Consider the following 26,380-nt stretch of genomic DNA (forward strand, 5'->3'; position numbering starts at 1 on the left):
GGAGTCCAAATTCACCTCGCATTCAGATAGTTTGCACACAAGCCCATGTTTAGGGTCCCGCTGGATTTGTGGGAGTGCTGATAACCGTGGGAGAGAAAGCTTCAGTTTGCCTTTCCCCAGCTGCATACCCACCTGCAGCATGGGCAACGGGAACGAGGGCGGCTTGGCTTACTCAGCCTGAGGCAACCTCTACATATGCTATCATGCTGTCCTCTGGCACCACTTTCTCAGTGCTGATGAGACAAGTTTTCCTTAGTCCTTCCCTTAAAGGCTTATAGCCCTGCAATGTGGGATGGTAGAGAGGCAAGTTACAAGAATAGCAAGAGTCAGCCCCCTGAATGACTGCTCAGACAACATGGCAGGGATGGTGGGTTTTTTTCCACTCTGGGACAGACTGCATATCTTCCTTAAGGTCACTGGAAAATCAGAATGAAGGTAAAAACCAGACACCCGGCTCCAGTTCAGCATCCAAAAGTTCATCATTCATCTCTAAAGTAAGAGTTATTGGAATTACAGCGGTAAAACTTGTTAGAAAAATAGGACAAGTGGTCTTTCAGTCAGTGGTGAAAGGACTCTACTGAACTCAAAGGAAGTCTCTTTTCAAGTGACATTTCAAGGTGTCCTACATACGCGTTCACAAAATTTTTACAAAAATTACACAAACAACCATCACAATGCAGGGCTGATGAAAGAGGGGGTAGATGTTTATATGCTGCTTTCCACCCCATGTTAGCAGGGATAAGAAAATTACAAAGCAGTAAGGAGAGATGCAAGAGAGAGGACCAGAAAAGAATGCTTGATTATGTGCTTAATTAAGCAATGCTGGCCACATCAAATTGTAGTGAAATGTGTGTATATCAGTATCATACTTTTAGTCCCAGGGAATGCATCAGCTACCTGCCTCTGAATGGACAGTGAGGGAGAGATAGCTTCAAAGGTAGAAATGTCAACTATCCAGGTGAGCTGGATGGTTACGTATTTTTTTTTCCTTTTAAGAGTGTATGTTATCAGTTAAGATCACGATCTCACCAAGTGATCCAGTCACTCGCAGCAGTAATTGTACTTAGGTAAATGAGACAACAGGCGGGAGCAAGGCTGGCAGACTTACACCTGAAACAAAAACTCTGACACTCCAAGATAACAAGTTATTTCCTCCTGTTTAAGTTCTTTTAATAAGAATGCAGATATTTTTTTTAAACTGTGATAGAATCTCTAGTTATTATTTTTCAGTACTAATTTTATTGTTTTCATGTAACTTCTCTTCTTGTGCAAATCTAGGGGCCCATGTCTAATCTCATAAGTAACATGTTTATTAGATGCAATATTTTATCTCTTGGATTCAGTGTCTGTTATCATCATTTTGTTCTTATTTCTGTAAAAGTGATTTCCCTCCTTCTCGCCTTGTCAGAATCTAATGTTTTTCTTTATCACAATAGAAAGTTAGCAAAGTTCCCCCCTAAAAGGCAAAAAAGGACTGTATGTATGTGCACCTTAATTCAATTTGTATCATAAAATCCAGACCAAACAAAGTAACTTTATAATGTTAGATACTGTCAGAATTGAGCTGGGATTTTTTTTGTTTGTTGCTTGTTTTTAATATATGGGCATCTAGTCTCCATAAATCCGTAGCTCACTGGCTTCACTACCTGTACCCTTGTGAACACAGAATGCAGCAGTACCAAATACTCATGTGATTTCTGGTTTTCTTTGGAAATTCTCTATCTGTGTGCTTTAATCAAGTGATAATATATAGGAACCATTCCAATTTTCAGCTGACAAAAGCACAATGTTAGTTGTTTGATGAGAATTCCTCTATGGATGCAAATTCCATGTGGATTTTCCCAGGCTTTGTAAATTTATTAAAAAATAATATATTCTATACACAATTAGACCATGAATGTTAAAAGAGTTAGTAAAGTAATTTATTGGGAATGCAAAATTGTCTAGAAAATAAAGACATTTTCATATAATGTTAACTGTCATATAATAATTTGTAAGACACAGAAGACATTTGTAACATTTGGTATCCAGACCCAGAAAAGGTTCCCATCAGAAACATACTCCTTGCAGAACCTCATCTGGAAGAAAGGACCTCTTTATCTCCTTTTTCATATTTGTGTATTTTTTTTTGCTAAATGGACAATGAGAGGCCATTGTTGAATACAGAGGTTGGAAAATGCTCATCTACTTTCATATTAATCTTCCACACCTTGTCAACATCTGCATAGCTCATCAGTGAAGCTGCTTTTCATGCAATGCACCCAAAGGTTACAACTTATAGGTCAGGGATGGGAATTTTGACTTTGCAATCACTGGGCAACTGAGACTACATACATTACTGAGGTGACAGGTATAGTGTACAATGACGACCCTTCTGTCAGTCAGAGAGAGGTCACATTGGTATCAGTTGCCGACATGCCTCTCTCCCAGCTTTAAAAAAAAAAAGGAAAATTAAAAAACTTCTGTTTTTTTTCTTCTTGTGAAAAATGGAAACAGAGTTGATGTTGTTCACTAATGTCAAGTGGCTGGAGATTTAGGGCCCCAGAGCTCAGGAGGTCTCCGTTAACTGTGCTGGCTGTACTCTCAGTTCCAACATAAATTGCTGCCTGAACTGAGCCCCTCAGAAGATATTCCAAATCAATGATGACAGCCACATTCACGTGTACTGCACTGGAAGCAATCAACTCCAGCCCAGTGTCAGGGAAGCCAAAAGAGGAGCATGGCAGTCTCCTGTTTCATAGATATTTTTTCAATAATTAACATCACTTTACAAATCCTGTAAAATAGGCCTAGTTTAAAAATTATCACAGACTGAAAGATTTTTAGTTTTGATAAAGAGATGGATGAATCTCATATGCAAGAGTAGGTTCTAACATGAATAAAAGGAAGTTAATTGTAGTTTGCTCATGGTTCAGCTACAACCCTATACCTTTAGCACTATCATGAATGGATCAGAATACCGAATCTATGATCAGTACTCATATATCATTATACTATCTTTATATAGTAGAGAACTGCTAAAGCACATCAGATAACAGCAGAATATTAATACTACAAAGGTTAAAGGAAGAGATCATGCTATCTGTAGTTTGCTCCGAGTATTTTGGTCAGCTGCCATAAAATCTTGTTTCAAGGTCCCCAGGATTTAATGTCGTCACTGACCTTCACAATCATTCTGTGAGGCCCCAGAAGAATCCTCTTTTCATGCATTTTCCCAACCTACTGAGGTTCTTGAATGTCATATGGATTTGCTCTACACAGACAAATGCTGGCTTTTCTAAACAAGGTGGTTTGGATGACATGTTTTTGGTGTCAAAAAGAAGTCCTTCTTCCCCTCAAAAAAAAAAAAATCATCCCCAGCATAAAGCAGTGTTAATACACACGAAATAAATTGATTTTGCCAAGGCTAAATTTGTCTAGTGGAGCCTATACTTGAAATCATTCGAGTGCTCTCCTGAGTTATCTCATTGTATCAGTGTTTGCAGGACAGGGCCTTGAATTTGTTTCTGCCACATAAAGTTGACATATAAGAAGACAGGATTTAATTGAAACATCTCTGAGGAGTCTTCAATAAGTCCTGTATTTCTTTATCAGAATAAACTTTTTATGAAAGAAGAATCAAAGAGTGTAAAGAGCCTTTAGTAGAGATCCTGATATCGAATGCAGCTATAGTCTGCAATAAATGTGACTATAGTCCACAATAAATAATTTTCCATTTTAGAGCGGGAAGCTTTTTCAGGGGGAAGGCTTTGCTCATTAGAAATATTTTTTATTTTAAATTGCATATTGGATTTTAGAGATTCATTTTTACCGTGGATTTGATGCAGACAAGTCATAAGTTTATGCAAAGTCTTTAGCTGCTGAAGACCCTGGCCTTACAGAGGATCGACTTTTCCAGAGTGCTATCACCAAGCAATTTAATACTCTTGCTTAAATAACATAGTGCATAGGAACACAAACTATGGAGATCTGTCTAAGGTTGTTAGCCTTTCCTGCATGTCCCCATCTCTCCTTCAACAAATATGCAGCTGACTTCCCTATTTCAGTATTTTAGTATAACAGAGATTGAACCCAAAGTTTCTGTACAGCAGAGACTGATGCTCAGGTTCTTCCCACCTAACCTGAGGTACTAAACTGAGTAGTATCTACATTAATAATGGCAAAGCTGTTTAAAAATAGGGGTATTCATGCCTTTGTACAGATGGACCCAGTTTTTTCAAGAAGGGAGGATTTTGGAAACTCTAAGTATCTGCAGCTGGCTTTGTGGGGGTTGGTGGCATTGGCTTTGAACACCATCATTCTTTTACTGCTGCAGGCCTTGGTCTTTTCTGCCCCGTAACATGTTGTATGGGCAAGCATCTAGGACAGTGGGCACCTTCAGTGCTTTTGAACTTCACTCCTGAACAAGTGCAGAATCCTGATGACCTAGTGAAATATTTGGAAAAAATATACTGTCACCCTGGCAATTCCAGAGAGACACAAATCACTGCAACATGCTGGGGCCTGGCCCATGCCTACCAAGCCACCCTGTTCAGCAATATTCAGTACTCTTAAGGGAAAGAAGGGGAAAACAAACAAACAGGCACAGCGGCTACCCCAACCCCAGTGATGGGCACTGCAGCTACTCCAATTCCAGTGACAGGCACTGCACCTAAACCAGAAAACCAGCCCATGCTGGTATCCGTTGCCCCTATACAGAAAAAGAAATACACAAAATAATTAATTTGCCTAGTAAAGGATGACGATGAACCAGGGCCATCACAAGAGCAGAAGGAACAGATAGAACCAGAGATAATCATCTGGTCCTTATCCCTGAATGGGGTGTGAGATATGCAGAAAGATTTCAGCCACCATCCAGACAAGCACATTGTTACCTGGCTACTCTGATGCTGGGATAATGGGGTCAGTAGCTTGGAATCAGAGGGCAGAGAAACCAGGCAGCTGGGATCCCTGTCTAGGGAAGGAGGCATTGACAATGCAATTGGAAAAAAGCACAAGCCCTCAGCCTTTGGAAGTAACTTCTGTTAACCATGAAGGAAAGGTTACCCTTCAGTGAAGGTGTTGTATGTTATCCAAGCAAGTGGAGCACCATGGAGGGTGGTATCCAGTACCTTACAGACTTAGCCATGCAGGAGATGGTTTGTTACGATCCAGAAAATGCACAGTTACCCACAGATCCAGACGAAGTCCAGTGTACACAACCTATGTGGCAGAAGTTTGTAGGGAGCACACCAGCCTCATATGCCAACTCATTGGCAATAATTGAGTGGAAAGGCGAAGAGGCACTAATTGTGGATGAAGTGGCTGAATGACTCCAGCAGAACAAAGAAAGTCTCTCTTCTTCCCTTATCTTGGCTGTGGAGAAACTATCCTGGGAGATCCAACAACTCAGGAAGAAGATCTCCTACTCCACACCTTTATGGACCAGTATCTCAGCTATCAGGAGTAAGTATTTCTCTGCTAAAGAGAGGGGATATAGAAGGTACACACCAAGAGGCACTCTGTGGTTTCACTTGTTTGACCACAGAGAGGACAAGAGGAAGTGGGATGAAAAGCCTGCCTCAAGTATAGAGGCATGAGTGTGCGAGTTGCAAGGAAAAACCACCACAAAAGAGGACTCTTATAGGAAAAACGTTGCTCCAGTTTCCAGCGGGCAGTTCCCCAGACAGAGCAGAAAGCCTGATCTTACTTCTGATGGTCTTGAAGGGACTTCTAAGTTATTTTTACAAGAAATGAGTCACCAATACTCTGACCAGGATTAGAGGGGTCCTGCCTCTAGCCAGGTGGAGGAAAGGGACAACAAGGTTTATTGGACGGTGTGGATTAAATGGCCTGGCATGTCAGATCCACAAGAGTATAAAACTCTAGTGGACACTGGTACACAGTGCACTTTAATGTCATCAGATTACAAGGAGGCAGAACCCATCTCTATCTCTGGAGTGGCAGAGGGATCCCAAGAGCAGACTGTATTGGACGCTGAAGAGAGCCTGACTGGGAATGACTGGCAAAAGCACCCCATTGTGACTGGCCCTGCGGCTCTTTGCATCCTTGGCATGGACTGTCTCAGGAGAGGGTATTTCAAGGACCAAAAGCGTACCAGTAGGCTTTGGATGCAGCTGCTCTGGAGACAGAGGAAAAACAGCTGTCTACCTTGCCCAGTCCCTTGGAGGATCCTTCCATTGTGGGGGTTGCTGGGGGTTGAAGAACAACAGGTGACAGTTGCTACCACAATGCTGCACCAGCAGCAATATCACACCAGCTGAGATTCTCTGATCCCCATGCTGATTCGTCAACTGGAGAGTCAAGGACCGATCAGCAAAACTCACTCACACTTTAATAGTCCAATATGACCAGTGTGAAAATCTGATAGAGTGGAGGCTGATAGTAGAGTATCATGGCCCAAATGAAGTCACATCACCACTGAGTGCTGCTGTGCCGGACATGCTAGAACTTCTATATCAACTGAAGTCAAAAGCAGCCAAGTGGTATGCCACCATGGATATCTCTAATGCGTTTTTCTCAAGCAGGCCACAGTTTGCATTCACTTAGAAGTGCATCCAGTATACTTGGAATTGACTGCTCCAGGGGTGGAAACACAGCCCCACCATTTGCCATAGACTGATCCAGACTACACTGGAACAGGGTAAAGCTCCAGAACATCTGCAATACATTGGTGACATCATCGTGTGGGGCGACACAGCAGCAGAAGTTTTTGAGAAAGGGCAGAAAATAATCCAAATCCTTCTGAAAGCCAGTTTTGCCATACAATGAAGGCAGTTCAACGGACCTCCACAGGAGATCCAGGTTTTAGGAATAAAATGGCAAGATGGACATCATCAGATCCCAATGGATTTGATTAACAAAATAGCAGCCATGTCTCCACCAACCAACAAAAAGGAAACACAAGCCTTCTTAGGCGTTGTGAGTTTCTGAGGGATGCATATCCCAAATTACAGTCAAATTGTAAGCCCTCTCTATCAAGCTGCCTGGAAGAAGAAAAATTTTGAATGGGACCCTGAGCAACAACAAGCCTTTGAACAAATGAAATTAAACAAGAAATTGTTCACGCAGTAGCCCTTGGACCAGTCTGGGAAGGACTAGAGGTTAAAAATGTGCTCTAGATGGCAGCCGGGAACGATGGCCCTACCTGGAATCTCTGGCAGAAACCACCAGGGGAGGCTGGAGTTCTACCCCTAGGGTTTTGGAGTCGGGGATGCAGAGGATCCAAGGTCCCCTATACTCCAACTGAAAAAGAGATAATAGCAGTGTATGAAGGAGTTCTTCTTCAAAAGTTGTTGGTACCGAAGCACAGCTCCTCTTAGCATCCTGACTGCTGATGCTAGGCTGGGTGTTCTAAAGGGAAGGTCCCCTCCACACCTCATGCAACAGATGCTATGCGGAGTAAGTGAGTCTCATTCATCACACGACGGGCTCGAATAGCAAATCTCAGCTACTCAGGAATTCTGGAAGTGATTATGGACTGGCCAAAAGGCGAAGATTTTGGAATGTCACCAGAGGAGGAGGTGACACATACTGAAGATGCCCCACCATATAATAGACTACCAGAAAATGAGAAGTCCTATGCCCTAGTGGGTCTTGTACAAAACATTGAAGGTGGAAGGCTGCTGCATGGAGTCCTACAAAATGAGTAGCAGAAGCAGCTAAAGGACAAGGTGAATCAAGCCAGTTTGCAGAGATGAAAGCCATCCAGCTGGCTTTAGACACTGCTGACTGAGAAAAATGGCCAGTACTATATCTCTGTACTGACTCGTGGATGGTGAAAAATGCTCTGTGGCGGTGGTTACAGCAATAGAAGCAGAGCAACTGGCAGCACAGGGGCAAACCAATCTGGGCTGCCCTGCTGTAGCAAGGTATTGCTGCCCAGCTAGAGAATCTGGTTGTAAATGTATATCACATGGATGCCTATGTACCCAAGAGTCAGGCCACTGAAGAACATCAAAACAACCAGCAAGTGGATCAAGCTGCTAAGATTGAAGTGGCTCACATCGATCTGGACTGGCAACATGAAGGTGAATTGCTCATAGCTCAGTGGGCCAACGACACCTCAGGCCACCAAGGAAGAGATGAAACCTACAGACAGGCTCATGATCGAGGGGTGGACATGACTACGGACACTATCGCACAGGTTATCCATGAATGTGAAACATGCGCTGCAATTAAGCAAGACAAGCGCATAAAGACTGTCTGGTATGGAGGATACACCAATTGCAGTCTCTGGATGCAGCATGTGACCATCCAACACCACACGTCATCTCTCCTGACCTGAAAGACTGTTATGATAGATGTAGTCCAAAGTTATGGATTAAATGAACTCAATGGTCATCTCAGAGGGAAGGTCCATAGACTAAAGGAATGATATCTCTCTCTGTGTGTGTATATATATGTATATACATGTAAAAGACAGGAAAAGTAATGGTGATAAAGTGGAAAGCATTAGACCTGGGCATGACATAGGTGGTACAAAAAACCGGGTAGATAATGTCCTGGGTTTGGCTGAGATAGGGTTAATTTTCACTAGAAGCCGGGAAGGCTGACACAAACTAGCCAATCAAATGGGATATTTTATACCATGTGACAAGATGCTCGGTATTTAGGTAGAAAAGCTGGCTTGAGATGATTGATTTGCTACTTGGGAGTAAGCTGAGCATCAGGTGGCTTAGAAAAATTGCACTCTGTATATTCTTTTTATCAGTATTCTTGTTATTTTGTTCTCCCTTTGCTGTTCTGTTAAACTGTTTTTATCCCAACCCACAAGTTTTGCCTTTTCCTTCCGATTCTCCTCCCTGACTTACCATGGGGGATGAGTGAGAGAGCAACCACATGGTTCTTTGTTGCTTGTTAGGGCAAAACCACAACATGATTTATCAGGAATATCATTTTACAGAGGCAAAGGAATCATTTCCCATGTTCGTTCAGGGATACCAATACAAATGCATGCTATGAATGCCCTGTTGTCCTTTCCTGCCCCAGGCACCACATTGACTTAAGAGATGTCTCTTTGCTTCCTGCAGTGGGAAGCGCTGGTAGCCAAGGTACTTGGGGCTTTCACTGCTGGGGAATCAGCGGCTAAGAGGGTGAGAAATTCATCCCAATTGGCTAGAGAAAGCAACAAGAAATATGTCATCCAGGTCTCCACGTCAGTGGGTCTTACCCGTGTCTTAAAGTTTTGCTTTACTGTGGGAAGGTGCCCCTATCACCCTTGTCATACGCAAGGGTGATAGACAAGCGTGTACACAATGGTTTAACCGTCAGTACCAGTTACAGTGATGTACATCAAGAACAACTCCAGTAAAGTCCAAGCGGTGTAGAGGTATAAAACTGGGGAGAACAAGCCTTTAGTCTGGTCTTGGTAGGTAGGACTGCAAGAATTAATCACTTTTTCAGATGGCCAATTGATCTGTCATGTGACAAAAAAAAAAACCAATAACAACATTTTGAAACAATGAACTATTATCTTTTCTTTGTTCATTTTTGAGGAAATGTAACTCAAGAGACAAAAACTAAGCTTTTTTTAAGCTTAGTGTCCAGCCCTATCTTGCAGATTTAGCCATGATTACATGTGAATAAAGTCCATCATATCCTTAGAATTCAGCATTATTAAACTGACTCTCTCTCCTATCTCTGCATCCATTAAATTATCACTCTTCTTCTCCTTCTCAGCTCCCCTAAAGATACTACTCATTAAAATGTAGAGAATAAAATCTCTATATGTTCATTTTTGCCTATTAGCTGCACCCAGTTCCTCATCATTTGCCAAATTCATATTTGTTGAACAAGGAGGGCAGAAACAACGTGAAATCAATCTTTTTTGCTTGGCCAGATAAACATAACGCACAATGAGAGGAAAAAAAGTCACAGAGAGAGTGAGATAGGGAGGAAGAAAATAAAGCAGGAAAACAGCAACACTGTCCCAATGGTGATGGATAACTGAAGTGAACGTGTCAGGATGGTATTATGTAAATTACCAAAGCAGCTGAGCAGTGCACTGATGATTACAGAGGATGTGAACAATGTTGTGGTCCCCAGGTGCCACCATGCCTTGTTATTTTTTCTTCCCTCCAACTACCCTTGGGGTAGATTCTTCCTGACCTGAGTCCTTGAAAAAAATCATCCAAGAAATACATTCCTAAAAAAAAGGTTAGAGGACATCCATGACATTTCTCTAAAGCAATAACTGAACCCTGTGTGTTACCAGTTTAACATTATAAAAAGTGCTTTTTACCTACATCTCTGAAGGATTTGACTTATCAAATACCTTCATTACAGAATGGGCTCAAGGTCAACACATTTTTAAAAAGAAAAGGGAAACTGAAGGGTGAGGGTAGAATTTGACATGCATTAACCTATATTTTAAAGATACTCTGTATTGTTAGGAAGCACCTTTTCACCTTCTTATTAGACTTTCTGTGTGTCTGTGTTTGAATTTGTGTGTTAGTGTTTGTGTCTATGTTCACTAATGTCTATGCATTTTGTTTCTGCTTTTGGGGAGGGTTGATTTAAATAATTGTTGATGAAGATTGTAAAGTGTTAATTTGCTAATTAGTCCTCATTTGAAAATATTCCTTATTTGAGCTGAATCTGGACCCAAAACCCAAAGTCCCATAGTCAATGGATATGCTCATAAATTATCAAAACAAACATCCAGACCCTCTGCAGCCTTCCCAGGACTGGGTGTTACAAAATAACAAACCTCTATCAGCACAGGTTATGCAGAACAACCCATCAACATGTCAAGGATTTCACCCAAATACTTCCTTGCAAATGTTAGAAGAAGAAAACATGACAAAAATAATTTAAAAAATAAATAAATAAATAGATAAATAATAAATAAAAGATAAATAATTTCTAAAAGATTCTTAGGGTTTTTAAACTAAATTAATTTAACCAGGCTCCTAATTAATTTGCATTCTCTTTTCAAAAACGGATGAAATTATAGGATTTTATGAACAAGGTGCTTAGAACATCATTCCGCTTGCTCTGTGTTGATCTACACTGATTAGACAAAGTGCCCATTACAATAATCAAAGTTTCATGGAGTTTACGAAAACCTAAACTAGCCACTCCTGTAGGTTCTACGCACAGAAGAATGATGGAACAGAGTGTGATTCATCACTTTGCAGGTCAGTCTAGATGACAAAAATTATTCAACCTCTATTTAAAATCTCGCAGATGCATCAGCCCTGGTAGTTCTTTGTTTTGGAGGTGCTTATTTATAATAAGAATCATTACTGTTTACTCCTTCAGGAGGAGTTTCTTGTAGTAAGTACTGTAACTTCTGCACAGCAGTGCACTTTTCAGCACTGCTGTGGGCAGCCTCATGGGACTAACAAGGGAACTTGATAACTGACACTTGTACAGGTTTAAATTGGAAATTGCATTTAATTTGTATGTCATTATGTAATTGAGAACATGAACCTTTAAGGCAAATATAACAGGAAATGGGCATCCTGCTAAAAGTATTTGCAATACAATAACAATTTTAATGGGATTCACATATCTCGAGACTATCACAAGGCCTTCCCATGGCGGATTGCGTTTATTCTGTTTATGTGCTACGTGAGGCTACATGTGAGCTGGTGGAAGTCCAGGAGCTCTTACTTCTGGAGTGACAATTCCTTTCCATGGGACAGGGGCAGCATGAGCAAATGCAGAGTTCCTCTTGGGTTCAGTGCTACATGCAGCTTTTTCACAGGTGAAACAGATCAGCAAGGTCAGTGTGACTTCTTTGGGATCCTTTCTTGCCTACTTCTACTGGAGTCTCTGAAGCTGGCACTGAACATGTAGTTTTGTTTAAATTTATGGCAAGAGAAATAGAAACAAACTTGGGACAAAAAGCAAGCTAAACTGGTCACATAGAAAAACTTTATCATGCCAACCTTATCTCTGGTTTTATTGTTAATATGCAGTGGTTTGATTTCCCAAGACATCTTAAAAATACCAGGATGTAGGAATACATTTTTTATGGGAAAAAATGCTTGTGAAACTACTATCAGTCTGAATTTGATCAGATTGCCTAGTCTGCAGTCTGGCTAGGCTCCTTCTACATTCCTGAACTCAATGATGAATAGCAGAATAAGCTATGACATAACAATTGTTTCTTTCACGGTTCTCTACTATATTTAATCCGTTTTTTTTTCTTGTGACTTTAAAAATAGCTCCTACAAGAAGAATATGGAAACGGAGGTCTCCTTCATGTGACTTTCTCAGTGCTGTATTGAGAAGATCTCCAAAAACCCTTAAGAGCACAAGTCCTGCTAATTGTTAATTGGGACATTCAATGGGACTTGAACACCCACTTCACTTAATTGCTTCTGAGCAGCCAACAGAGCTGTGAGAAGTGGCAGACATTTGTGACCAGATTTACTCCTATATCCTGGGTCCAATTTGTCAAGAGCAAAAGCATCACTTGCAAAATGCCATTGACCCTCAGTTGTTTGGCTTTTTTTGCAGAACCTGGGCTACCTATCGCTGGAGTTGTTTTGTTCCACTTGATTTTTCTTTACAGAGATAAACAGCTATAGAATTTTTATAGATTAATGTTCCTTTTCCTTCATTTTAAGGCATTTATTTTAATGTGATTTTTCACTGACAAAAAATGGTACTTCTGGCAGTGTAATAATAACATGCATTCGTATTGTACCTTCCATCTCAAGTGATCCCAAAGCACTTTACTAACTTAACAAGCTGAAACACACTATATTAAACACTACTCATAGGGATCACTTCATCCACCACTAAAACAACCACTTATGAGGTGAAATGAGCCAACCATTTAAGGGCTCAGTTCTGCAAGGTGTTGAGCTCTGTTAGCCTGATTCAATGCCCACTGAAGTCAATATAAGGACTCCGAAAGATTTCATTGGGCTCTGGATTAGGATTTATTACACTTTTCCATCAAAGCATTTAGGAACGTGCTTAACTTAAGCACTTGATCGGTTCCATTGACATTAACAGAGCTTGAAGTTGCTTAAAGTTGAGTTTGCGAGTTTTTTGAAGTAGAGCCAGGTGTCTCAGTGCTGTGCAATACAGATCTCAGCAAGTGCATTGACACAGCATAGAAAAGCGGAAAACAACTGAAGAACACCCAAACTCATCAAATCCACTGCAGAAATTAACTAGCACAATTTAAACACCCTTACCAAATACATGATCAAGACAACATGAAAGAACTGCTAGTCCATTCCTTGAAACATTTATGTATTCACTACATGCCAGTAAGTTTGTGCTATTACCTCTGTTTTATTACCAGTGCTTTATTATTTGGAGACTGTGAAATTATGAATCTCTTTGTGTTTGCAAATCACAGATTCCTTGTAACATAATCCAGTAATTCATTACTTTCCTGCACTGATAGTTGGCTTAATAAGCATCTCCTACATTCATTTATTAATTAAAAAATGGTAGGAAAGAAAAGGCCTATGAGCTGGAGCAAAGCGACCAGAAAGAACTACAGAAAAGCAACTGGAGGAGAAAAATCTTGGCTTCTCTGTTTAGTATTAGACAGCTCCAAGGATGCTACTTTTCAGTCTCAAAGACAGTAAGGTTTTGTGATACTAGAAAAGATAGTAAGTCCAGGTCAGAGCTGGGACAGTAATAACCCTTCTTCATAACCTGCCTGCACCCTTCCATGTTAACATACTGTGAACTGAGCACAAGTGACAAAACCAATCCATCACTGCACCGCCAACACAAAGAAGAATAGAGAGGTTAACAGAAATTGATGACATCCCCGCTCGAATTTTACACTGATTCGGCCAGCTCTACGATTGAAACAGACAAAGATTTATAGTCCGAGCTAGGACGCTGGCTCTCCTTGATTGCCTTGATTTTTTTTTTATGTGCTTCTGCATATTTATTTCCAAGCTCATCATGGGCTTGTAGCATTAGAATGCTGATTTGATTTTACATTCCAAGAGGAGTAGACATTATGCAGCCATTTGCATGATGTGAGAGAAATCACCATAACGGTTTGTGATATCGGCAACCAAAATGATCGCTAATGTTCACCTGCATAAGCAGGATTGTGTAATATTTTTTTTGAAAATCAGATTTTTTCCTTTTGCTTCTCTCTCTGATAAAAAAAAATAAAAAGAAGGAATTATTCCATATCCTGTGGATGAGAAATTGTGTTTTGTCTTGCCTCCAAGGGCTACAGTGGTATTGAGCTTTTATGAATTCGTTTGATATCAGGGCTGAGCATTGCGAGTTCCAACACAAATTTTTTTCCCCATGACATTATTACTGAAAGCTTTTATCAGTTCATTGTGACAAAAAATTGATTATTAGCCTTGACATTTGATGGATAGCTTTCATAAAAGTACATTTTTATTTTGGTTTTTTTGTGTGTAAGTCAGTAAAGTTTTCTTAGGAAGACTCTATTTTCTGGAGAGGAAAAAAAAAGTCAAGGTACAACCACTTACTCCATGGAGTATTCTTGTATTACTGCTGTCTGTTAAAAAGTTGGAAGAGAAGTGACAATCTCACTTCCTTACAGCTTCTTCCACTTAAACACTAGGAAAATGTACATTCACGTAGCTTAGCGGTAAATATGGATTAGTAGTACAACTGTTCCACATATACCTGAAAGGGGGATTTTGAAGTGGTTGTGACAGAGGCTTTGATAGCCACTCTGTAGTTAAGGTTAATTCAGTCTTTTGTCTTTGCCAGATTCTAATACCTCTTTGGAGATGTTATATTTTAAACAAACATTCAGCAGATGTCTGACAGAAGAACAAAGCTGCCTTTAGACGGTTTAACTAATCTATAGCATTCTAGCAACAAGAAGCAATAGGACTCAACTCATTCTGAACAACACCAGGAGCTGAAGCTAATGGTGATTCAATTATGGTCCCTCACAAATGGGAATATTCACCTTTGCATCTGCATTAGTGTTGATGGGAGCCCTGTGCTTGCCTTAGGAGGAGAATATACTTGAAGAGAATGTGGCAGAACTGTTTTCATCTGGAGGAGTGAGAAATGGCTGCTTTCCCCAGTTGCCATTCTCAGTGATGGATTTGTAGGAGTCTTCCCAGGGACCCTTGCTAAAATGAAAGGTGGTAGGATAGGGAATTTTAGAGAAATTTGTGAAGACAGAAAGTCAGCCAGAGGCCAGACCAGCCATTCGCTAGAGAAAAGGGGCTTTGGAGAAGAGAAGACTAGTTATAGGAACAGATTTTAACCTTTTGAAGCAAATGCTGTTAAGTGTCAGATCAATTAAGAAAAAAAAAGTAAAAGAGTTTTCTGAATTTTTTGCCAGTTTCAGACATTTGGTGGTCCTTGAGATCAGGAAAGTCAGCAGTGAACAGAAAAAAGTTAGTTTCTCCTTACTGTTACTATTGCATAGATGCCAAAGTGATTCCTGGTGATGGGCTGATGCAGGGGCAGTTGGAACTTGAGTGTGAAACAGAGGAAGAAGCATTCTGCTGAGAAGCCTCAGTCCGTCCCATAACCTGTGGTATGTGCCCTGTAATGAGAAAAGTGATTAAACAGCTGCAGTCTTCTTAATTCCCTTCCCCGGACTTTCCACCTCTCTCCACTCCCATCAAGTTTGTCCTGGGGGCAGATTCTGCAGCAAGTTTACCAAAAATGGACAATATAAATATCAGTAATGCTGTAGGAGACTGAGAATTCTCCAGTCTATATCTTGCATCTGTTCTTAGAGAAAAGGCTGATGTTTACAGTAATAGTGAAACAGGTTTTGTTCCAGTAGTACTGAGAGGAAAGAAACAAAATAACAGTTTTAAGAAAAAAATAAGTTAATTTTAACTATGATGAAATACTTCATACACCATAAGTTACAAAAACGTTCAAAGGAGTGTCAGACTGATGGATAAATCTTGGAAGAGTCAAAAATCTCTGGGGCTCTAAAAGAAAACTGGTTGTTGTACCACTGTTTAAGAAGGACAAATACTTCAGTAAACTCTCATCTGGTTAAATGGATATAAAGTAACTAAGTCAAGGTGATGGGAGATGAAATCAATGAAGAATTAAAATAATGGCAATATACATACTGTCAATCAGCACAACTTGATGAAAAAAACTTTGTCAAGTAAACTTGCTTTTTTGATTAAGTTTATGATTTTATTGGCAAAGATTTCTGTAAGGCATTTGATTTCATTATGATTCAAAAATACTACAGATAGTGAATTCATTAAAACCTTTGTAACTGATAGTCTTTAAAAAGGAATGCTAATTAAAAAAATAACCTGTTTTTTCCTGTTAGCTTTCTTCTGGCCTGATTCAAGTCACAACCTGACCAACAATGTGCAAAATGACGTAAAATCAGTCTTGTTAAGACATACACAAAAACAACAGTATGGTAAATAAAGAGAAAGATAGATCTGATGAACAACCTTGATATTTCAATAAACTGGACTTGCTTGAGTAAGATTTTTTTTAAGTTTTCCAACAACAACATTATATACCTAGGAACCAAGACTGCAAGTCACAATATCTCTCTGAGGGAGAAACTCATTTTAAAATTGAGTATCATAAGGAGCTGGCAATTTCAAGGGATCCATGTGATGTGGCAAAACATATGATCAGAAAGCTAAGACAGCAAATATCAGTCCTCAGATCTGTGGCCGTAAAGAATAAATAGTTGATGATAAACAAGAGGAATAATTTATTTAAGGATCTCATGGCTTCACTAGCTCTTGGTTTTTAACAAAATGAAAAGCCTTGAAAAGATATGTTCTCTCTTACCAGCAGGCCTGATGCAAGAAACAGATAGGGTCATAACTGTTCCCTTCACTGTCAATTTTAAATTATCTCTGAACTGTCAGGCTCATCAAAAGAAAACTAAAAATATGTAACTGCCTATGGGTTTCATAAATAAAAAGGACTGCATAAATTGAGATCCCAAATCAAGCACTTGGGGCACTCAAAAGGTACTATTAAAGTGCCTAAATGACAGTTTCAGGGCCAAAGGCAAATAAGTATGCAAGGTCTCACATGAAATGTTGTTATTTGCATGTGATTTTTTTAAGATTTTTTTGTTGTTTTCTTCTTTTTTTCTGGTAGAATGTTAGGATTTTGTCTGCAGCTTTCAGAGGAGAGGAAAAAGCCTATTGTCTACTGCCTTTCCTGTTAAAACATTTCACAAAGAAATGTACTACTGTTGAACATGAAGCCTTGGCTCCATTTGTCTATGCACTTGCTACATGCGACTTTTTTCAGTGACTGCATTGTGTATACCTAGTGTCTTAGCCTTGGCAAACAACCAGGCTCCCACCCAGCAGCTCACTCACTCCCTCTACTTAGCGGGACAAGGGGATAAGATGAGAAACATTGTGAGTTGAGATTAAGGCAGTGAGATTGCTTACCAGTTACTGCCACTGGCAATTCAGACTCAACTTGAGGAAAATTAACTTACATTTTTTGCCATTTAAAATATATTTGGGCAATGAGAAACAAAAGATAAATATTAAAATCCTTTTCCTCCCCTACCTCCGCCCATAGAGGCCACCCCTGCTGCGCCCCTATAGCCAAAGCTTTGTCATGGACTCCAAATACAATATAAAGTAACAAATACTAGTCTAACAAGTGATTTGAAATAGTGAAAGGTCAACATTTAAGTTGCATGTAGCTATTGCCTTTATATTTTCTGTTAATTTGTGTGAATTTTCCTGGCTAATTTTCTGCAGAACACCCTTTTAACCAAACTTGACAGGCATGGTTCTCCTTCTATTTATGAACAGGCATTGAAACCCTAATTAAAAAAGGCTGATTCTAGCTTTATAAAACCACAATTTTATTAGATTGTTCATTTGGTTTATTTTAACCCTCTCATAATACAATGCCAGATCCTGGTTTTATTCAGTCTCTATCACAATGATTGCATTTGCATTGAAATCGATAAAACAAACAAAACCCTACTTTGGTTCTAGATAACATTTTATTTAAACTGCTAAATTGTTGCTGTATATATTCAAGTGAGTATTGTAGAGCACAAAATTAGATTCTTGGCTGGATCTTCCTGTCAGCGATCTGTTAGTTGTGATGAATCTAGTAAGAAACTAATATACTATCCGTATTGGAAATGTGTGGAGGCTGGAATATTTGGAGTATAAAGCTCTTTGGGAATTAAAAATTTGTCTGCCAGCAGGAGTGATAGCACAGAAAAGGATGGCAGAGCAAAGAGGAGAACTTTGGGTCATTTAGATATCTTGCTTCAGAAAATTAGAAGGATTTGTTTTGATATCCGTATTTGACTCTTTGTTATATTAAAGCACTACTCATTCTGTTTTGATTATGATTTGACCAATTATTTCTAATCAAAAAGTCAAATTTTACTGAAAAATGAAATGTTTAATATAATGTAAAAAAAAGCCATTTCAAAATTGTTAGAAATCTTCCTTACATTTGCAAGTGAAATCCTAGAAATATCAATCCTAGTTTACAAAGAATTTCTGTTTTGATAGGAATATTTTCCAGTGAACTGTAAATCCATCCACATTTCTTTGAATACCTCTAATCTTCTCAAAGTTTTCTGTACTTTTCATTATCCTTTACCAGTGTGGTTCGTTTTGCACACAAAGCACTAATATTAACAAGTAGATTTCAGAATAATGCCTAAACATAGAAGCTAAGAGAATACTTTCATTATTTCCAAACTAAAGTGGGGTTTTGACCTAAAATATGTTTAGACAAGGATTTCAAGATAAATTAACTAGTAAGGTGAATTTAAGAAAATCGTGCATTGACAAAATGACATTACTTCACACTTAGTTTGATTCCTGTGCAGATCAAAAGCAGGATCAGGCAGGAAGATACCAACATCCTGAAATATTTCTAGTAAATTCAGTGAAAGGAATAATGAATTTATTCTCATGAATCAAAGTAAATCAAGCTTAAACAGTGATGTTGGAGGCTATCCTGAGAGAAAGAATAATAAACCAAAAATAAATTATTCTCCATTGTTGTGAGTGAATTATGCACATTACTCCAAACAGGTTTTGTTGAGGTGATTTAGCCATAAACCAGTTGTTTTGTGCTTGCATGCCTGAATTTTATGTATCATATGTACAAAGACGGATAAAAAAATATTTCTGAAATATAAATATGCATATGCAAAGCCAAGTACAGTAAGATTGAATCATCTCATATATTCTGTAACAGGAAAATAAAAAGATGACAAGGAGCATCAAATTAACTTCTTTTACTAGCTTCTCCCTCAAACACATTTTTAAAAGTGCAAAACAACGTAATTTGTTGTGGCATGCTGCTCCCTGTGTTGCTATTAAACTATCCAGGTGATGCTCTCTTGGGAATCCACTCTGAACAGAGGCCTAATTCAAGACTGGATCACAACATCTGCACCAGATAGAATTTGTCATCTTCTGTCTTCAAGTCCATTGGCTGTTGCTTAGCAACTTGTCAATCTCACAGAGTATTTGCCATGACAAATTAGTAGCTTTGTTACCATGACAACCAGCTTTGTTACTTAATTAAATTGATTTGAATCAGAATTGGCTTTCGGGGAAACAAGTGTGTTGTGTGAAGTAGTAAACACGAGCTTGCAGCTAACCATTCATGCTTTGATGTAGTAGTCCCTAAAATCAACACCATGAGGATGAAATCCACAATCAAGTCCTGAATTCACCGTGGACAGATTTGTTCAAGATTTTAATTTCCTTTTCCAGATTTTTAGAGCACTCTGGATATATTTAGCAATGGTCCAAAAAAAAGAAGAAAAAAAAGAAGATTATATCTCTCAGGAAAAAAAAAAAACAAAACAACCCAAAACCCAGGCTGCTCCAATTTCCTGATTAATGCTTTGATAGTGTAAGTAGGGATTGTACTGCTCTTTATCAAACAATTGTGGAGCCATGTTGCAGTGTCACTGGAAATTGCACAGTTTCAGACAGAAAAAGGAAGAGAAATCAGATTATGTGGAGTAAAGAGCTAGGAATGGAATTTCTTGACATTCTTTCTATTTCTACTCCAGAGGCATTTTGACTGCTACCTAGGGACCCTCCGTGTTTGCCATAATATATGGCTCTGCCTGGTTTAGGGATGTGAGGGAAATCCCTCCTTTTGATACTTAAGGCCCAGGTGTCACAAAATTAAAAGAAGACAAGCTAGAAATTCATATTTCACACTACTGGCAAATTTCTTTTAACAGAAATATCTACACACTTTTTAATTGTTTTCTACCCTTCTTGTCCTCTTTGCTCAACCGACAGAGACACAAGATTAACATATTTATATCTTACTTATATTTAATGAATGAAACCTACACGTTAGTTATGAGTACATCTGTTGTAGACTTTAGATGTACAATCTCACAGTTTTTCAGTTTATCTCTATTTTATCACCGGTAATGTACGGGTGCCTGCTCTTGCTGTCCTTCCTGATCTTCTTGCAAATTTAACTGCACAACTCAAGCTGTATTTTCCTTATAAAATATTAAATGAATTGCTTGGAATGATTTGAGATTTCTCATTATGTGTGACTGATCTAAAGTTCGAATGTGCTGCTTTGCATGGATATTCCAAAGGTTAAGCCTATGTAAACAAGAAATGGGAAACATCAACCAAGTGGTAAGTCACATGGGAAACTGCAAAATGTTGACAAATTCTAAATTGCAAGGTGCTGTGTGGCCTTGCTACTTTGCTTGTGTGCTATCTGTAATTCACACTGCTGTCATCGGAATTGCAGGCAGCCTACTGAATTGTTCTGAAGTAGATTTTTATTTCTTTAGACTTTATTAGCAGAGTCTTAATTGTTAGTGCACTTGTTTTGAAAGTTTGTCTTTGTTCAGAAGCTTCTGGAAAAATAAATAATTTCAAAGAAAGAGGAAATATTTACATACATACCACTAGCAAAATCAGCTAAGATTATGTTTCACACCTCTGAATGAATTCATACAAAGGATTTTTCTCCTTAAATTATTTTTGCGGAACTTAGTAATTGTGAAACCTGATTTACAGCAATACACATAAAAGTTCCAAATACTTTGATGTCTTCTCCTGGTAAATATTATGCATTATATTTTTACCCTGACACAGTCATGTCATCTTCAAAAATCCTGTAGAAATGTCATATTGTCCTTCTCATTGTTAGAGCAGAATTAATAATAAGAAGTGGCATCTTTATTATACAGAGAGGGAAACTGCTGAGGAAAAATTAAGTCATTGTCAAAAGTTCAGATCTCAGAATCACTGTTCACGTCTGCCACACACGTCAATGTTAAGCTTCAAGTTTGACCAGGTAAAATTGCCATACAAGAAAGTATTTCTAAAAGCTGATTTTCAAGTATTTCTTCATTAAAAAAGCCTTTATATTTTTTGTGGGGCTGTAACTGGAGGAAAAAATACATTGTTAGGAGAAAAAAAAATTCTGATGAGTGTTTGTCTTTCAATATATTTCTCTTGTATTTTTCTAAGCCTGACTGTTGAAACAATACATTGTGAGAAATAAGTTTCTTTCTGAAAAATAGCTATCATTGTTAATAATAGCAAAGGCTAAAGAATTAAAGTGGAGAGGAAGTGTGGAGTAAAAGTATATTCAAGGGATACTATCCACAAGTTGGACTGCTAATTTTGATAAGATGAAAAGCCATGCAGAATAAGTCAGAAACAGACCAGTGTGGAAAAAAGAAAAAAGATATCTTTTTTCATACATCAGTGAAGTGAGCAGAAGGGCAATACCTCACCTGTTGCATGGCTCACTACTGATTTCAGTCTCCAACATCAATCAGAGTCATCCAATGAAGGTACAGTTTTGAGAAAGGATAATCGTTTCTCTCCGGATGAGAGGAACAGACACATCAGCAGTTTTTAGCTATTCAAAAGGAAAATGTAGCAGTATTATAAATACCTTGATTCCTTCCTAAGAGTATTTGGCCTTCAGAGATCATAACTAGAGCAAATCGTAGAGAATTAGCAAAGACAAAAAATTTAACAATTGAGGAACCTGTATAGATATCATTCACCACTGTGAGGGATCGGGGAGGGGGCTGGAGAATTACATCGGGTTTAAACACAGGGTTTCGTTACTGCATCTTCTACTACAATATCAACACAGGGGTATTTGCACCACAGCCCTGGTGCATTTGGCAGTGGTGTGGTCCCAGGAACAGGCATTCTGGCTGGAAAGCAGCAGTTTAATGGCTGAAATATGGCTGAAACAGAGTCCTTCACTTCCGTGGCACTTCACAGTGTGAGGGGTTATGTCAGTCCAAGGGTAACTTGGGCAGACAAACTGTCTGACCACCCAGCCTGATAAATAATGCTATTTGTCCTTGGGCAAAGCAGGCAGATACTTACTAGACACAGTCCATTCCTGTTTTAGTAGGTTTGTTAAATAGTCAGTAAAAATGCTTAAACTTGACTTAGCCATGGCTAGTGGATGTCACAGTTTTATAATGTTCTACTCTTTGTTGAAATGTTTCAGGGCTAAGTTAAAGTAGTAATTTATAAGTATGGCACACTGTTTTCAGTAGTTTGTCATCACTTGTTACCTTTCTCAGCCCCTCCAAATGAATAAAAGGATGGGGGCACGTTTTTCTCTTCCAGGTTAGTAAGTGTTATTCCATTGAAGATGAATGTTTCAAGATCCTTCTGTAATGATTAACTTCATATTCCAAGCAAGAGACTTTTCTCTTTTGGAAATGTCTTAATATTCATCTGTAGCTGACTATCCTCTTCTGATTCACTCTAGGAAATAATGGGTTACTGATATTTTCCCTGCCCATGCCTTAAGACTAAAGGTGCAACTGAGCAATTGAGAGCTTCTCTCCTCCATGAACAATGACAGACCTGAACCACATGAATATAAACAGATGCAGAAGGACTAATTCTGATCTTTCTTAAAGCCAGATAGCTCTGGTATAATTTCAGGGAATTAGCACTATGAAGCATCAAGATTCTTATAGTGAACACAAACTCCTATTTTACTAGGCACTGTACACAGTGTAAACTGTTGTACAGTTACTAGTCAAAGATAAGGGTATTGGTCACATAAGTAAGGGGAAAGCAAGAGAACAATGAAACATAAGCAGTCAATGTGCTATGCTTCAGTCATTGCACATCACAGAGTTAATGTTGGAAAAGTAGCAGTCCTAAAGGTTGTAAATGTCATTAAAGGTAAATTAGTAATAATAAATAGGTAGGAATAAGTTTGTAAGTAAGGACATCATGGTTTAGGTTATGGGCTGTAAAAATGCACATTTTAAAAACTTGTAGAATCCCAGTGGTAGAAATTGGGATAGAATATCATGAAAGCTGACAACAGCTTTAACTGTAGATGGATAAGAAAGGTTGTGTTTCAGATAAATTATGTAGAGAGCATTTGAATGCAAGGACAAAGCATCTGTCAGACATGAGCTAGGTTACAAGCCTGAGTGACATACAAGATGACGATGAATTTGATCAAAAAGAAGAATAGAGAATTGTTTTCTTTCAGGTCTATCAAGACAAGTAAATCCAAGGTGATAGTTGCATCAATCTGAGTGAATGAGGTGACCAAGTCCTGTGATTTAGTGGAAAAGCAGAATATCAAAGAGCAAGACAAGTGGTACCACCACAATAAGCTGAAAGTGAGTATGAACCAGAGAGGAGACGAAAGGGAGGATTAGATTTACTGGAAAAGCAAGAGTCATCTTTAATGGACCTTCTAAGATGAGAAAAACAGTGTCATGTTTGTATACTAAGAGAAAAAACAGAGACAGGAGTGACAGAAAGTCATGGAGAATACGACAAAGAAGACAAGAAGATTCACTAGGAAAAAATGATCAGTGAAAACTCCAGGGAGAAAGAAGAAAAATATCAATATGAGAAAATCATATATTTATTCCAATATTAAATTGGAACATAATAGCAAGATTATTCCCTGATAAGGAATCTTGGATGCGCTTTTTAATTGTTTTTCAGTTTTCTGGATTGTATAAGGAAAATTATGCCAGCTTCATAAATGCCAGGGTGCCCGGGAAGAGCTTGCTAGAAATTTTTAGTGCCATAAGTCAGATCATAATTGACCAGGCATTTATTAGAACAAGTTCATAGAACCATGGAATCATAGAATGGTAAGGGTTGGAAGGGACCTGAAAGACCATCTAGTTCCAATGTCCCTGCTATGAGCAGGGACATCATACACTAGACCAGGTTTCTCAGAGCTCCACCCAACCTGGCTTGAATGCTGTCAGAGAGGGGGCATCCACAGCTTCTCTGTGCAAACTGTTCCCATGCCTCACCACCCTCATGGTGCAGAATTTCTTCCTAATATCTAATCTAAATCTGCCCTCTTTTAGTTTATTGTCTTGTCCTTGTCCTATCACTACACACCCTTGTGAAAAGTCTCTCTCCATTCTTCCTGTAGGCCCCCTTCAGATACTGGAAAGCTGCTCTAAGGTCACCATGGAGCCTTCTCTTCTCCAGGCTAAACAGCCCCAACTCCCTCAGCCTGTCCTCGGAGGAGAGGTACTCCAGCCCTCTGATCATCGTCTTGGCCCTCCTCTGCACCCGCTCCAACACATCCATGTTTTTCTTACGTTGGGGGCTCCAGAGCTGGACGCAGTACTCCAGGTGGAGTCTCACAAGAGCAGAGTAAAGGGGCAGAATCACCTCCCTTGACCTGCTGGTCACGCTTCTCTTGATGCAGCCCAGGATACAGTTAGTTTTCTGGGCTGCAAGTGCACATTGCCGGCTCATATTGAGCTTCTCATCCACCAGTACCCCCAAGTCCTTCTCCTCAGTGCTGCTCTCAAGTCACTCTCCACCCAGCCCATACTTGTGTTTGGGATTACTCCGACCCATGTGCAGGACCTTGCACTTGGCCTTGTTGAAATTCATGCGGTTCACGCAGGCCCACCTCTCCAGCCTGTCAAGGTCCCTCTGAATAGCATCTCTTCCCTCCAGCGTGTCAACCACACCACACAGCTTGATGTCGTTGGCAAACTTGCTGAGGGTGCACTCCGTCCCACTGTCCATGTCGACGACAAAGATATTGAACAGCACTGGCTGCAGTACTGACCCCTGAGGCACACCACTTGTCACTGGTCTCCACCTGGACACCAAGTCACTGACTGCAACTCTTTGTGCGTCCATTGAGCCAGTTCCTTATCCAACGAGTGGTCCATCTGTCAAATCCATGTCCTTCCCATTTAGGGACAAGGACACCATGCGGGACAGTGTCGAATGCCTTGCACAAGTCCAGGTAGATGATGTCAGTTGCCCGTCCTTTGTCCACCAATGCTGTAACCCCATCATAGTAGGATATCAAGTTGGTCAGGCACGATTTGCCCTTGGTGAAGCCATGTTGGCTGTCCCCAATCACCTCCTTATTCTCCATGTGCCTTAGCATGGTTTTGAGGAGGATCTGCTCCATTATCTTGCCAGGCACCGAGGTGAGGCTGACTGGCCTGTAGTTCCCTGGGTCTTCCTTTCCTTCCTTTTTAAAAATGCCGGTGATGTTACCCCTTGTCCAGTCGGTGGGGACCTCCCCAAACTGCCACAACACGTCAAATATGATATAGATGAAGAACATCTAACGGTGAAAGAAAAAGCTCAGTGTAACACAGGTCTAAGTCTTGACTGGAGAATCAACAAGAACCTGGAAAAGTGACTATCATTCTTATAAGACTTCACCAATTAAGGGTTTTATTTAATTCTGCGGATCCTCTTACTTCGCTCTAACATTAAAAAAAAAAAATTGTGCCAATATCAAAATGACATGTTGCTAGGTTACGAATTCCATTTCCTACTCCCATTTCTTCTTTGTAATATAACCCTACAGTGATACACACAGACATATATATGTAAATACACATGCATGTATATATATACACACAGCACTATAAAGATACCTTGCAAGATCTACAAATAGATATCATATTTACTAAGGAAGTAAATATAACCAAGAAGATCTATTGCCCCATTTTTATCTGTTAATTGTAGCTTTTCTTCATCGTGCAATACACAATGTTTACAATTTCTTAATGAACCTCAAAAGCGTATGTCTTTTTCTCAGTCTTTACAAAGCACTTCTTAATAAATATTACATTACATCAAGATGACACATCAGAGTGCATAGTTTCTTAATAGAACAAAACAAAGGACAAAGTTAAGGTTGAATGCATGACATCGAAAGGAAATGGTGTTGAGTGATGACGGATTATGTTACAGTTAGGAGAGGATGCATGTTTTCATTCACAGAATCACAAGGCTGAAAATGACCTCGAGAGGTCAGCTAGTCTGTCCCTCTGCCCTAAGGCAAAACCAACTATACTTATGTCATTCCTGACAGTTGCTTGTCTAATCAGCTCTTAAAGACCTCCAATGATGGAGATTCCACAGCTCTTAGACAATCTTTTCCCAATGCTTCCCTAGGCTTTCTGTTAGAAGACATTTCAAAATGT

Source organism: Opisthocomus hoazin, chromosome 7 (assembly GCF_030867145.1).
Source record: "Opisthocomus hoazin isolate bOpiHoa1 chromosome 7, bOpiHoa1.hap1, whole genome shotgun sequence".
NCBI classification, from domain to species: Eukaryota; Metazoa; Chordata; class Aves; order Opisthocomiformes; family Opisthocomidae; genus Opisthocomus; species Opisthocomus hoazin.